Source organism: Spinacia oleracea, chromosome 5, assembly GCF_020520425.1.
Source record: "Spinacia oleracea cultivar Varoflay chromosome 5, BTI_SOV_V1, whole genome shotgun sequence".
Classification (NCBI taxonomy): domain Eukaryota; kingdom Viridiplantae; phylum Streptophyta; class Magnoliopsida; order Caryophyllales; family Amaranthaceae; genus Spinacia; species Spinacia oleracea.
Genome location: NC_079491.1, coordinates 115,804,626 through 115,819,473, shown reverse-complemented (window position 1 = coordinate 115,819,473; position 14,848 = coordinate 115,804,626).

Genomic DNA, 14,848 nt, shown 5'->3' with positions numbered 1-14,848 from the left:
GATTTAATATATTTCCGACATATTATTTATCGTTTCGTATACGACGAATCACCGTCGTACGATACGATTTATTCGTGTCGCCCAGCTTACGAATATTCGCGATACGATATACGATTCCGATGCAAGGTCGTATCGTATAATACGTTTTCCAACTAATTCCCGAAAAGCTATTAAATGAATTTCCGATTCATTTAATCCGGTGATCTGTTACGTGTCATTGGTGTGACCTTGTAGGTTCAGTCAAGAGTAAGCTGTGAGTTTAATATCCATTAGAACTCACTGATCGGAAGCATTTCTCCAGCTAGCTGTTCCGATCACTTGATCAAACTGAATTAATTGTTCGCAATTAATTTGAACTTTGGTATTAGACTTAATGCACCTTGGGTGAAGGACATATTTCCTTCATTGCCATGCTTCATTTCCCACTCGTAGGCCATTAGTTTAGCCTAGCTTTCATTGTTTGAGTTATTACTGAAGTAAGAACTTCAAGCGGTATATGATACCAAGGAAGTTTGATTGCTAGGTCACTTCTCTTTAAACATAAACTTATAGGTAGAAACGGAATTGTAAATTCCTTTCATTTGTTCCTTGTTTTCCTATTTCTTGTACCTTTTCTTATAGTCCTAAGAATTTACTTCTCTAGTGTTGAATTTTATACTTTGTTAGACATGTACAATGTCACTCCAACAAAGTTCTTACCATTTTATTTATGTTGAATATTTGCTTCAACTAGATGATCTTACCAGAAGCTTCTAAAGTTCTCTAAGCATCGATCTATTTGAATGTCTAGGGACTAGACTCATTCGAGAATTAAATGGAAAAAGATATTAGGTTGTTAACCATTGGTAAAGCTGAGCGTTTAAACTCAATGCTTTATGATCTCAAAACTACATTGCACTTTGAATTCACAAGCACCAATCGGTTTGCCGTTCGACTTAGTTTGATACTCGAAAACAACCATAAAAGTCGCTAAAAGAAACGTACATTTAAAATTGCTCATTTTCTCTCATTTCCGTGAATCGTTCTTGGATTCACTACCAATCGAGGAAATTTATTGTTACCTTTCTAAAAGGATTTACTGCAGTGCAAGATATTTAATTATAAAAAATAATTAAAACATACATTGAAGCATGCAAAGTCTAAACATTTATCATGAGTAATAACTTGAAAATTAAAGCAATCATGCAATTTAAACAAGTCATAAGCATTTTATTCGAATTTATTGTTCCGGCAGGTGTGAATAAATTGATTCCAAGATCCTTAAATCATTGAAGAATTAAGCACATTATTTATTTAGACTCAATTCTAAAATATTTTACGTAAGCAAAACCTTTGCTAATAGTCTACAAACTACTCTTGGTTGATAGGTACGTCTAAGGACTTATTAGGTAAACCTATCTCATTTGCCACGACATAAAAGGACTCCTTACTTATATCGTTGAGTTTCACCAAAACTAACATGTACTCACAATTATTTGTGTACCTTACCCCTTTAGGATCAATACGTAACGACTCGCTAAGGCAGAAAACTATTACTAAGATTGATGTAAAGGTTATCCAAGTAAGTGTTATTTTGGCATGGCACCTTTTAACTCAATTTTTAAGTTTGGAACTTAAGGCTCTTACTATGTTGGTTAGATTTTAAGTGAACTAAAATCCTTAATCATGCAACATAATCAAGCCACAATCTCATGCATAATTAAGACATATTTAAAGCAATAAATAACTTAAAGCATGCATAAGATATAAATGTGATCTAGTATGGCCTGACTTCATCTTGAAGCTTCAACTTCAAACTCCGTCTTTGAAAATGGATTGGAAACTCCGTCTTGAATTTCACCATGGGAGGCGCCATTTTCTTCAAATAGGATAAGCTATAATTTAAACTAATTACAACTATTTGATGGTACGCAGACTATATTTAAAGCAATAAAATTTGGTACTTTAGACCAATATTACATTCAAATTAATGGTACGCATACCATATTCACTATCCTATTTGGGCCATACTAGTCACTTTCCATAACCTGCAAAACAGTACATTTACTATATACCATTCACCCATTCATTTATCAATGAATGGCCTACATAGCTGGTTAGTAGAACATATTATGCATCACATAAATATTTGCAGCAATTAATCAAGGCTTCCAATAATCTACCAATTATTCAATCCTTATTAATTCTAATCAATTTGTTTTAACCTTAAAGGAATGTAGACCTAATCAAGAGTTTATGACTAAAACGCTCCAACTTAAACCTGAAGGAAATAGTGCCCTTGGTCCAAGTATGCATTCAAAATTAAGTCTAATAAATGCGGTTCAGTATTAATTAACAAGTTAATAATTCAGTAAGATCAAGTGAGATGAATGCCTAGCTAGAGGTCGCTTCAGTTCAAGTGGAATTAATGATATTAATCCACAGCTTACTCTTGACTGAACCCGTAGGGTCACACAAATAGTACGTAAACGGATCAAGTATTTAATGGCATTAAATACTCCATCTATGGATATTCGGAATCGACGGATCTTGGTTTCAGTGGGAGCTGAGATCGTCACAAGCAAGAAATGAATACTCCGGAAACGATGATATTGCCGGAACCGGAAATATGGATCGTATCGGAAAAGAGTTCCGGAAACGGAAATATTAAATATTTGTTCGAAACGGAAATTAATTCCGGAATCGGAAATATTAAATATTGTTCGTATCGGAAATGAATTCCAGAATCGGGAATTTAATCGGAAGCGTATCGTACGAATTAGCATCGGACGAGGCTCGCTAGACGAAGGCCCATCATGAAGCCAGGCCGTCACCCAGCAAGCCACACGCATCAACAACGCACGCCAAGCCTCGACCAGGCCCCGCGCAAGCCAGGCCCAGCCAAGGCCTTGGGCGCGCGCGCGGACAAAGGCAGCGGGCATGGGCCGAGGCGCTGTGCGCTCAGCGTGGGCCGCAAGGCCTGCGCGGGTGTACGGTGCTCGTGCGATACTCGTGTGCGAATCCTAAAGCTATCGGGATTCGATAAAAGATTAAATCCTAAACCTATTAGATAAAGTTTATTTAATAGAGTCCTAGCAGGATTCTAATTAAATTAATTCGTATCCTAATAGGATTCCAGTTCCTTTTCCATACCTCTATAAATAGGTGCCTAGGGTCATAATTTATACAAACAATTGAAGTATTATAAAGGTAAGATTTTGAAGAAAAATCAGCCACTCTCTTGCCCCTAACCAGCCGAAAATCTATACTACCTTAAGGGCGATTCTAGTTGGTCAAGCTTAAGGCGGATCCGGACGTGCTGTGGACTATCTACGGAGGGACGACACTTGTAGTCATAAAGACTTGTTCTTGTTCGGTTCGGGCGCAGCTAGGGAGAGCACGCAACAAAGTGTATGCACCTAAACTATGCTAAATGATTATGTGTAAATAATATGCTTTCCTGGCTTTATGGTTTTTCCGCATGATTTATGTTTTGTCATATGTATCATAACCTAACAGTGGTATCACGAGCCTCTTATTATTTTCATAATCTAAATTGCATAAACATGGTTAAATATTACAAATTTGCAATGAATTAAAAGGGGTGATTAATTTTCGTAATTGTTAATTAATTGCAAATTGCGTTTATTTAATTATATGTACGCAGTTTTTCGGCAGTTTCTTCGTTACTCATCCAAATCGAGTGATTTTTGTGTCAATTCCGCATGTAAAAGGCATTCTAAAATAGTTTTTTTCGGCCGAACCCAGAATTCCCAAATTCGAAGCCTAACTATGACTTTTCGGAGGTTTTAGTGTTTCGAACGCAAAGGTTTGTAAATTTAAGATGTTAAATTAAATATTTGCGATTCTTGTTGATAAATCTTGAATTTTTGATTGACCTACTGTATATGTTTAACAAGTTTGAATGCCTAGCCTTGTTAATTATGTAATCTAATTTGTAATTATGATTAATTTGTTGAAATTCGAATAATTTAGAATTGATTTGTTTTTCAAAAATTGTTAATTTGTGTTAAATTTTAAATTTTTATGACCTAGATTTGAATCCATGATTAATCGGAAATTAATTGATTAATAAATTTTCGATTTTTCGCCCTAAAATTATGAAATTAATATATTTTATTAATTTATCATTAATTTTGAATTAAAAATTTTAAATTTTTATGCAATCGCTCATAAAACTTGCACGCACAAAGCAATGGACGTTACGTGTTACCCTTAAGGGGTGTTGTATAGTGCGGGCATGCGATGACGAGAAAGGGAGCTCGTCGCCCATGCGGTACGAATGCAGCAATTAAGGCGAGTGGCGCGCAAGCACAAGGCAGCAGCCCTGCCTTGTGTCGAGTGCTGCGCGCATGTGGGCGATGGGCGAGCAGCGATGGCATGGCACGAGCAGAGGCGCGCGCGCGCGAGGGCTAGAGCTGGTCGCCCAGCGATCGCAGCTCAGCGCGCCAACACGGGTGGCCTCGAGCGCATGCTTGCGCGAGCGAGCGAGCGAGCACATCGTAGCTGCTGCGATGCTATGGGCGGGCAGGCTGCGCGCAAGCGTAGCTTGGCTTGCTGCGTTTGCGCGTGGCTGCTGCGATGACGTGCCATGGGCCAACGATGGTCGTGCAATCGATGGGGCTTGGGCGCAAGCCCAAGTGCTCGTCATGTTACGATTGCCGAGTTTTAGATTTTAATTTGAAATTTTCAGTTCATGTAATTTTAATTTATTTTAAAATTAATAATTTAAATTGTTTTCTTGGATTTTCATTTTGAATATTATAATTATTATAAATTTTATTTATTCTAATTATTTTACTAAAATTAAAAACATTGAATTAATTTAAAATTCGACTGAAAAATAAATTAAATAAATGGATTCAATTATAAATTTATATGAGCTTTAAATTTTAATTAAATTTGTATGTTTCTGGTTAGACTAGAAATACATTTTTATGTTTAAAATTAGTAAAGCATATGAATTTATTGGTTTAAGTGGAAGCCCTTTTTAGTCATAAACTCTTGATTAGTTCTACAAATCCTTTAAGGTTAAACAACTTGATTAGAATTAATAAGGACTGAATAATTGGTAGATTATCGGTGCCCTTGATTAATTGCTGCAAATATTTATATGATGCATACAATGTGTTTTAACTAACCAATTATGTGGGCCATTCATTATAATGAATGGATGAATGGTATATATTGTATATGTACTGTTTTGCAGGTTATGAAGTGACTAGTATGGCCCAAATAGGATAGAAAATATGGTCTGCGTACCATTAATTTGAATGTAATTGGGCTAAAGTACCAAATTTGTTTTTCAATTTAAATATGGTCTGCGTACCATCAAATAGTTGTAATTAGTTTTAATTATAGCTTATCCTATTTGGAGAAAATGGCGCCTCCCACGGTGAAATTCAAGACGAAGTTTCCATTTTCGAGACGGACTTTGAAGTTGAAGCTTCAAGATGAAGTCGGGCCATACTAGATCACATTTATCTTATGCATGCTTTAAGTTATTTATTGCTTTAAATATGTCTTAATTATGCATGAGATTGTGGCTTGATTATGTTGCATGATTAAGGATTTTAGTTCACTTAAAATCTAACCAACATAGTAAGAGCCTTAAGTTCCAAACTTAAAAGTTGAGTTAAAAGGTGCCATGCCAAAATAACACTTACTTGGATATCCTTTACATTGATCTTAGTAATAGATTTCCGCCATAGCGAGGTGTTACTTGTCGATACTAAAGGGGTAAGGTACACAAATAATTGTGAGTACATGTTAGTTTTGGTGAAACTCAACGATATAAGTAAGGAGTCCTTTTATGTCGTGGCAAAATCGATAGGTTTACCTAATAAGTTCTTAGACGTACCTATCAACCAAGAGTAGTTTCTAGACTATTAGCAAAAGGCTTTTTCTTACCTAAAAGATTTTAGAATTGAGTCTAAATACATAATGTGCTTAATTCTTCAATGGATTTTAGGATCTTGGAATCATTTTATTCACACCTGCCGGAACACATGACTTGAATAAAATGCTTAATGAACATTGAATTATGCATGTATGCTAGAATTTAAGTTTATTAAGAGAAACTGTGAATGGTTATTTATTTGTTTAATCTTTTCAATTGTAGTTTTAATTATGGAAAACAATAATTCATTCAACATTCGATCAATTCTCGAAAAGGAGAAGTTGAGCGGGAAAAACTTCCTTGACTGGCAAAGGAACTTGTAAATAGTTCTTATGCAGGAAGAAAGGGAGTATGTCCTGGAAGAGGCGATGCCCGAAGCCGCAGGCGACGGGGTCACTCAGGCAGCCCTCAATCGTTGGATTGATGCCAACAAGGATGTGAAATGTCTAATGCTCGCCACCATGAGTGCAGATCTGCAGAAAACGTTCATCAACTCAGATTCTTTCACAATCATCAGTGAGTTGAAGAACATGTTCCAAGATCTGGCTCGAGTCGAAAGATTCGAGACTCATAGGCAAATTCTTGAGACCAAGCTTAAGAAAGGCGAGCCCGTAAGTCCACATGTTCTCAAAATGATTGGACTCATTGAGAATATGAGTTGGCTGGATCAGCAATTCTCTCAGGAAATGGCTGTAGACACCATCCTCCATTCTCTTCATAACGGATATGATCAGTTCAAACTGAACTACAGTATGAATATTCTGGACAAAACGCTCACTGAGCTTCACGGTATGCTGAAGACCGCTGAAAAGACCCTCAAAAGTGATAAGCAGGATGTGCTTATGGTGCGTGGGGGCAAGTTCAAGAAATCTGGAAAGAAGAGGAATGCTAAGAAAGGTGGCAACAAGGCCAGCCCAACTAAGCAAACTGGCGCCAAGTCTGAAAAGAGGAAGGTCAGTCAACCCACTTCTGAATCCGAATGCTTCTACTGCAAGAAGAAGGGGCATTGGAAGAGAGATTGCTTGAAGCTAAAGGAAGATCAGAAGAACGGAACAGTCGTTCCATCTTCAGGTATTTTCGTTATAGACTGTATACTTGCTAATTCAACTTCTTGGGTATTAGATACTGGTTGTGGGTCACACTTATGTTCCAATTCACAGGGACTAAGAAGAAGTAGAAAGTTAAGAAAGGGTGAAGTCGACCTACGAGTGGGAAATGGAGCACGGATTGCTGCATTAGCTGTAGGAACTTATTATTTGTCGTTGCCCTCTAGGCTAGTTTTGGAACTGGAAGAGTGTTTCCATGTTCCAAGTCTTACTAAAAACATCATTTCAGTTTCTTGCTTAGATGCTAAGGGATTTTCCTTTTTAATAAAAGACAATAGTTGTTCGTTTTATTTTAAAGAGATGTTTTATGGATCTGCTAGATTAGTCAATGGACTTTATTTATTAGATCACGACAAACAAGTTTATAACATAAATACCAAAAAGGCCAAAAAGGATGATTCAGATCTCACCTATCTGTGGCATTGTCGATTAAGCCATATTAACTTGAAACGCATGGAAAGACTTCAAAAAGAAGGAATTCTAGAACCATTTGACTTAGAGGATTATGGTAAATGCGAATCATGTTTACTTGGCAAAAATGACAAAGCAACCTTTCTCTAAAGTTGGAGAAAGAGCAACTGAACTATTGGGTTTAATCCATACAGATGTATGTGGACCTATGAGTACAAACGCTAGAGGTGGTTTCAGCTAGTTTATCACTTTCACTGATGACTTCAGTATATATGGTTATGTCTACCTAATGAAGCATAAGTCTGAATCCTTTGACAAATTCAAGGAATTTCAGAGTGAAGTAGAGAATCAATTAGGCAAGAAGATTAAGGCACTGCGGTCTGATAGAGGCGGTGAATATCTGAGCTATGAATTTGATGATGTAAGGTTATGATTCATATGACAGTTCATAAATCATGCGGAAAAACCATAAAGCCAGGAAACATATTATTTACACATAATCATTTAGCATAGTTTAGATGCATACTCTTTGTTGCGTGCCTTCCCTAGCTGCGCCCGAACCGAACAAGAACAAGTCTTTAGGACTCCAAATGTCGTCCCTCCGTAGATAGTCCACAGCACGTCCGGATCCGCCTTAAGATTGACCAACTAGAATCGCCCTTAAGGTTCTAATATTTTCGGTTAGGTAGGCAAGAATATTGGCTGATTTTTCTGCTTAAAAATCTTAGTTTTGAATACTTAAAACTTGTTTATAAATAATGACCCCTAGGCCTTTATTTATAGAGTTATGGAAAAGGAATCGTAATCCTAGTAGGATACGAATTAATTGAAATTAGAATCCTACATGAATTCTATTAATTAATTTATCCAATTAGGAATAGAAATTTAATCATACACTGACTCTTGTAGATTTAGGAATCACGCATGAGCACAAACTCACACACACACGGCAGCCACAAGGGCTGCCCATGCGCGTGCGAGCAGCAGCCCACGCAGCGCGGCCCACGCATCCGTGGCCTTGGCGCGCGCTGGGCTTGTGGCGTGCGTGCTTGCTGGGCGATGGCCCGGCTTCGTGCTGGGCCTTCGTCCGGCAGGCCTCGTCCGATGCTAATTCGTACGATACGCTTCCGATTAAATTTCCATTTCCGGAATCTATTTCCGATACGAACAATATTTAATATTTCCGATTCCGGAATTAATTTCCGTTTCGAACAAATATTTAATATTTCCGTTTCCGGAATTATTTTCCGATTCCGGTAATATTTCCGATTCTGACAATATTTCCGTTTCCGGCAATATTTCCGATTCTGGTAATATTTCCATTTCCAATAATATTTTCCGATACGTACCATGTTTCCGTTTCCGGCAACATTTACGACTTGGATAATATTCATATTTCCGATACGATCCATATTTCCGTTTCCGGCAATATCATCGTTTCCGGAGTATTCATTTCTTGCCTGTGACGATCTTAGCTCCCACTGAAACCAAGATCCGTCGGTTCCGAATATTCATAGATGGAGTATTTAATGCCATTAAATACTTGATCCGTTTACGTACTATTTGTGTGACCCTACGGGTTCAGTCAAGAGTAAGCTGTGGATTAATATCATTAATTCCACTTGAACTGAAGCGGCCTCTAGCTAGGCATTCAGCTCACTTGATCTCACTGAATTATTAACTTGTTAATTAATACTGAACCGCATTTATTAGACTTAACATAGAATGCATACTTGGACCAAGGGCATTATTTCCTTCAGTCTCCCACTTGTCCTTAGGGACAAGTGTGCATTTCCTAATTCCTTTGTCGCTCGATGCTTGCTCTTGAACATAAGGTAAGAGTTGTCATCCTTATTATGTCCAGAGGTGTTCCTCGGTTTCAGAGTTCAACTGATCAAATAAACAGATAATCATAGCCTATGATTCATCCGAGCACGGCCATGCATTTCACAGTTTCTAGCTCTCCGAGTGGCCTTGTACAACTTTTAAGCATCTCTTCCCGTTTTATGGGAGGACAATCCCAATCTTGCGATCTTGAGATTAGACTTCGTTTGATAGGTGATTACCTGAGCGTTGCCTTTATAGCCTCCTTTTACGGTGCGACGGTTGGTCAACGTCAAAGCAACCAGTTCTCAAACAAGTAATCTCAAATCACTCAGGTATTGAGGATTTAGTGTCTAATAATTTAATGAAATTTACTTATGACAGACTTTCATCTCTTACAGTAAAGTTTCATAGGTCTTGTCCGATACTAGTCTTCCCAAAGTAAGTATCTATGCAAATGATTATGACATTGCCATGTCCACATAGTTCAAGAAACCGAACTACTAGTCATCTTGCATTCTAATCGTCTAACGTTTTCTATGCGTCCAATTTTATAGAAAACTCCGATTAGGGACCATTTTCAACCTTTGACATTCAAGTTCACTTGATAGACATTTCTTAGTCACAGGACTGGTCCTGACAGTCTATCTTGAATATATCGTCAAATTGAAGGGACTCATCATTTAATAAACCACAAATTAAATGGAAAAATGAATTTCTTTCATTTATTGTGAATGATTAACCAATAATGTTTTACAAAGATTTAAACTCTAAAACTTTAAAACATTAAACAGAGACATCAAAGCCATTCTCCAATATGCTTGATTCCCATAGCTGCAGTGTGCGAGTTGTGCTTCGCTTGCGGCAGAGGTTTAGTTAATAGATCTGATATGTTGTCATCAGTTCCAATTTTGCTTATCTCGACTTCTTTTCTTTCAACGAACTCTCGTAGAAGGTGAAATCTACGAAGTACATGCTTGACTCTCTGGTGGTGTCTAGGCTCTTTTGCCTGTGCAATAGCTCCGTTATTATCACAATACAGGGCTATTGGTCCTTTAATGGAGGGGACTACACCAAGTTCTCCTATGAACTTCCTTAGCCATATAGCTTCCTTTGCTGCTTCATGTGCAGCAATGTACTCCGCTTCAGTTGTAGAATCCGCAATGGTGCTTTGCTTAGCACTTTTCCAGCTTACTGCTCCTCCGTTGAGGCAGAAGACAAACCCAGACTGTGATCTGAAATCATCTTTGTCGGTTTGGAAACTTGCGTCCGTATAGCCTTTAACAATTAATTCATCATCTCCACCATAGACCAGGAAGTCATCTTTGTGCCTTTTCAGGTACTTCAGAATGTTCTTGGCAGCAGTCCAATGCGCCTCTCCTGGGTCTGACTGGTATCTGCTCGTAGCACTGAGTGCGTACGCAACATCCGGGCGTGTACATATCATAGCATACATTATTGAACCAATCAATGATGCATATGGAATCCCATTCATTCGTCTACGCTCATCAAGTGTTTTTGGGCACTGAGTCTTGCTTAGAGTCATTCCATGAGACATGGGTAGGTAGCCTCGCTTGGAGTCCGCCATCTTGAACCTATCAAGCACCTTATTGATATAAGTGCTTTGACTAAGTTCAATCATCTTTTTAGATCTATCTCTGTAAATCTTGATCCCCAATATGTACTGTGCTTCTCCTAGATCCTTCATCGAAAAACATTTCCCAAGCCAAATCTTGACAGAGTTCAACATAGGAATGTCATTTCCGATAAGCAATATGTCGTCGACATATAATACTAGGAAAGCAATTTTGCTCCCACTGACCTTCTTGTATACACAAGATTCGTCCGCGTTTTTGATGAAACCAAAGTCACTGACTGCTTCATCAAAACGTATATTCCAGCTCCTGGATGCCTGCTTCAATCCGTAGATTGACTTCTTTAGCTTGCATACCTTTTTAGCATTCTTTGGATCCTCAAAACCTTCAGGCTGTGTCATAAACACAGTTTCTGTTAAAACGCCGTTTAAGAAAGCAGTTTTGACATCCATCTGCCATATTTCGTAATCGTAATATGCAGCGATTGCTAACATTATTCGAATAGACTTTAGCATTGCAACTGGTGAAAAGGTTTCATCGTAATCCACGTACACCGTGGACTTGCCTGTAACCTTTTGCAACCAATCTAGCTTTGAAAACTTCAAGTTTCCCATCCTTGTCCTTTTTCAGTTTGAAAACCCATTTGCTTCCAATGGCTTGGTAGCCATCTGGCAAATCGACCAAATCCCATACTTGGTTTTCAAACATGGAGTCTAATTCAGATTGCATGGCTTCTTGCCATTGCTTGGAGCTAGGGCTCGTCATAGCTTGCTTGTAAGTCGCAGGTTTATCACTTTCAAGTAATAGAACGTCATAGCTCTCGTTCGTCAAAATACCCAAGTACCTTTCCGGTTGAGATCTATATCTTTGCGATCTACGCGGGGTAACATTTCTAGATTGACCATGATTCTCACCAGATTCTTCTAAAGATCTCTGAGTTTCATCTTGAATGTCATCTTGAGCATTCTCTAGAGTTTGTTGTTCGACTCGAATTTCTTCGAGGTCTACTTTTCTCCCACTTGTCATTTTGGAAATGTGATCCTTCTCCAAAAAGACACCATCTCGAGCAACAAACACTTTGTTCTCAGATGTATTGTAGAAGTAATACCCCTTTGTTTCCTTTGGATAGCCCACAAGGATACATTTGTCAGATTTTGGATGAAGTTTGTCTGAAATTAATCGTTTGACGTATACTTCACATCCCCAAATCTTAAGAAAAGACACATTTGGAGGCTTTCCAAACCATAATTCGTATGGAGTCTTTTCGACAGCTTTAGACGGAGCTCTATTTATAGTGAGTGCAGCTGTATTTAGTGCATGTCCCCAAAATTCTAATGGAAGTTCGGCCTGACCCATCATTGACCTGACCATGTCTAGCAAGGTTCTGTTCCTCCGTTCTGACACACCGTTCCATTGCGGTGTTCCAGGAGGAGTCAATTCTGATAGAATTCCACATTCTTTCAGATGGTCATCAAATTCATAGCTCAGATATTCACCGCCTCTATCAGACCGCAGTGCCTTAATCTTCTTGCCTAATTGATTCTCTACTTCACTCTGAAATTCCTTGAATTTGTCAAAGGATTCAGACTTATGCTTCATTAGGTAGACATAACCATACCTACTGAAGTCATCAGTGAAAGTGATAAAGTAGCTGAAACCACCTCTAGCATTTGTACTCATTGGTCCACATACATCTGTATGGATTAAACCCAATAGTTCATTTGCTCTTTCTCCAACTTTAGAGAAAGGTTGCTTTGTCATTTTGCCAAGTAAACATGATTCGCATTTACCATAATCCTCAAAGTCAAATGGTTCTAGAATTCCTTCCCTTTGAAGTCTTTCTAAGCGTTTCAAGTTTATATGGCCTAATCGACAATGCCACAGATAGGTGAGATCTGAATCATCCTTTTTGGCCTTTTTGGTATTTATGTTATATACTTGTTTGTCGTGATCTAATAAGTAAAGTCCATTGACTAATCTAGCAGATCCATAAAACATCTCTTTAAAATAAAACGAACAACTATTGTCTTTTATTATAAAAGAAAATCCCTTAGCATCTAAGCAAGAAACTGAAATGATGTTTTTAGTAAGACTTGGAACATGGAAACATTCTTCCAGTTCCAAAACTAGCCCGGAGGGCAACGACAAATAGTAAGTTCCTACAGCTAATGCAGCAATCCGTGCTCCATTTCCCACTCGTAGGTCGACTTCACCCTTGCTTAACTTTCTACTTCTTCTTAGTCCCTGTGGATTGGAACATAAGTGTGAGCCACAACCTGTATCTAATACCCAAGAAGTTGAATTAGCAAGTATACAGTCTATAACGAAAATACCTGAAGATGGAACGACTGTTCCGTTCTTCTGATCTTCCTTTAGCTTCAAGCAATCTCTCTTCCAATGCCCCTTCTTCTTGCAGTAGAAGCATTCGGATTCAGAAGTGGGTTGACTGACCTTCCTCTTTGCAGATTTGGCGCCAGTTTGCTTAGTTGGGCTGGCCTTGTTGCCACCTTTCTTAGCATTCCTCTTCTTTCAAGATTTCTTGAACTTGCCCCCACGCACCATAAGCACATCCTGCTTATCACTTTTGAGCGTCTTTTCAGCGGTCTTCAGCATACCGTGAAGCTCAGTGAGCGTTTTGTCCAGACTATTCATACTGTAGTTCAGTTTGAACTGATCATACCCGCTATGCAGAGAATGGAGGATGGTGTCTATAGCCATTTCCTGAGAAAATTGCTGATCCAGCCGACTCATATTCTCAATGAGTCCAATCATTTTGAGAACATGTGGACTTACGGGCTCGCCTTTCTTAAGCTTGGTCTCAAGAATTTGCCTATGAGTCTCGAATCTTTCGACTCGAGCCAGATCTTGGAACATGTTCTTCAACTCACTGATGATTGTGAAAGCATCTGAGTTGATGAACGTTTTCTGCAGATCCGCACTCATGGTGGCGAGCATTAGACATTTCACATCCTTGTTGGCATCAATCCAACGATTGAGGGCTGCCTGAGTGACCCCGTCGCCTGGAGCTTCGGGCATCGCCTCATCTAGGACATACTCCTTTTCTTCCTGCATAAGAACTATTTGCAAGTTCCTTTGCCAGTCAAGGAAGTTTTTCCCGTTCAACTTCTCCTTTTCGAGAATTGATCGAATGTTGAATGAATTGTTGTTTTCCATATTAAAAACTACAATTGAAAAGAATAAACAAATAAATAACCATTCACAGTTTCTCTTAATAAACTTAAATTCTAGCATACATGCATAATTCAATGTTTATTAAGCATTTTATTCAAATTATGTGTTCCGGCAGGTGTGAATAAAATGATTCCAAGATCCTAAAATCATTGAAGAACTAAGCACAGTTTGTCGACTTAATCCTAGAACATCTTAGGTAAGCAAAAGCCTTTTGCTAATAGTCTAGAAACTATTCTTGGTTGATAGGTACGTCTAAGAACTTATTAGGTAAACCTATCGAATTTGCCACGACATAAAAGGACTCCTTACTTATATCGTTGAGTTTCACCAAAACTAACATGTACTCACAATTGTTTGTGTACCTTGCCCCTTTAGGACCAATAAGTAACACCTCGCTGAGCGAAAACTATTACTAGATTGATGTAAAGGATATCCAAGCAAGTGTATATTTTGGCATGGCACCTTTTAACTCAATTTTTAAGTTTGGAACTTAAGGCTCTTACTATGTTGGTTAGATTTTAAGTGAACTAAAATCCTTAATCATGCAACATAATCAAGCTTTTGATCTCATGCATTTTAAGACATATTTAAAACAATAAATAACTTAAAACATGCATAAGATATTTGTGATCTAGTATGGCCCGACTTCATCTTGAAGCTTTGACTTCAAAGTCCGTCTTGAAAATCTCCGTGGGAGGCACCATTTTCTTCAAATAGGATAAGCTATAACTAATTACAACTATTTGATGGTTCGCAGACCATATTTGAATTGAAAAATAACTTTGGTACTTTAGACCAATTACATTCAAATTAATGGTACG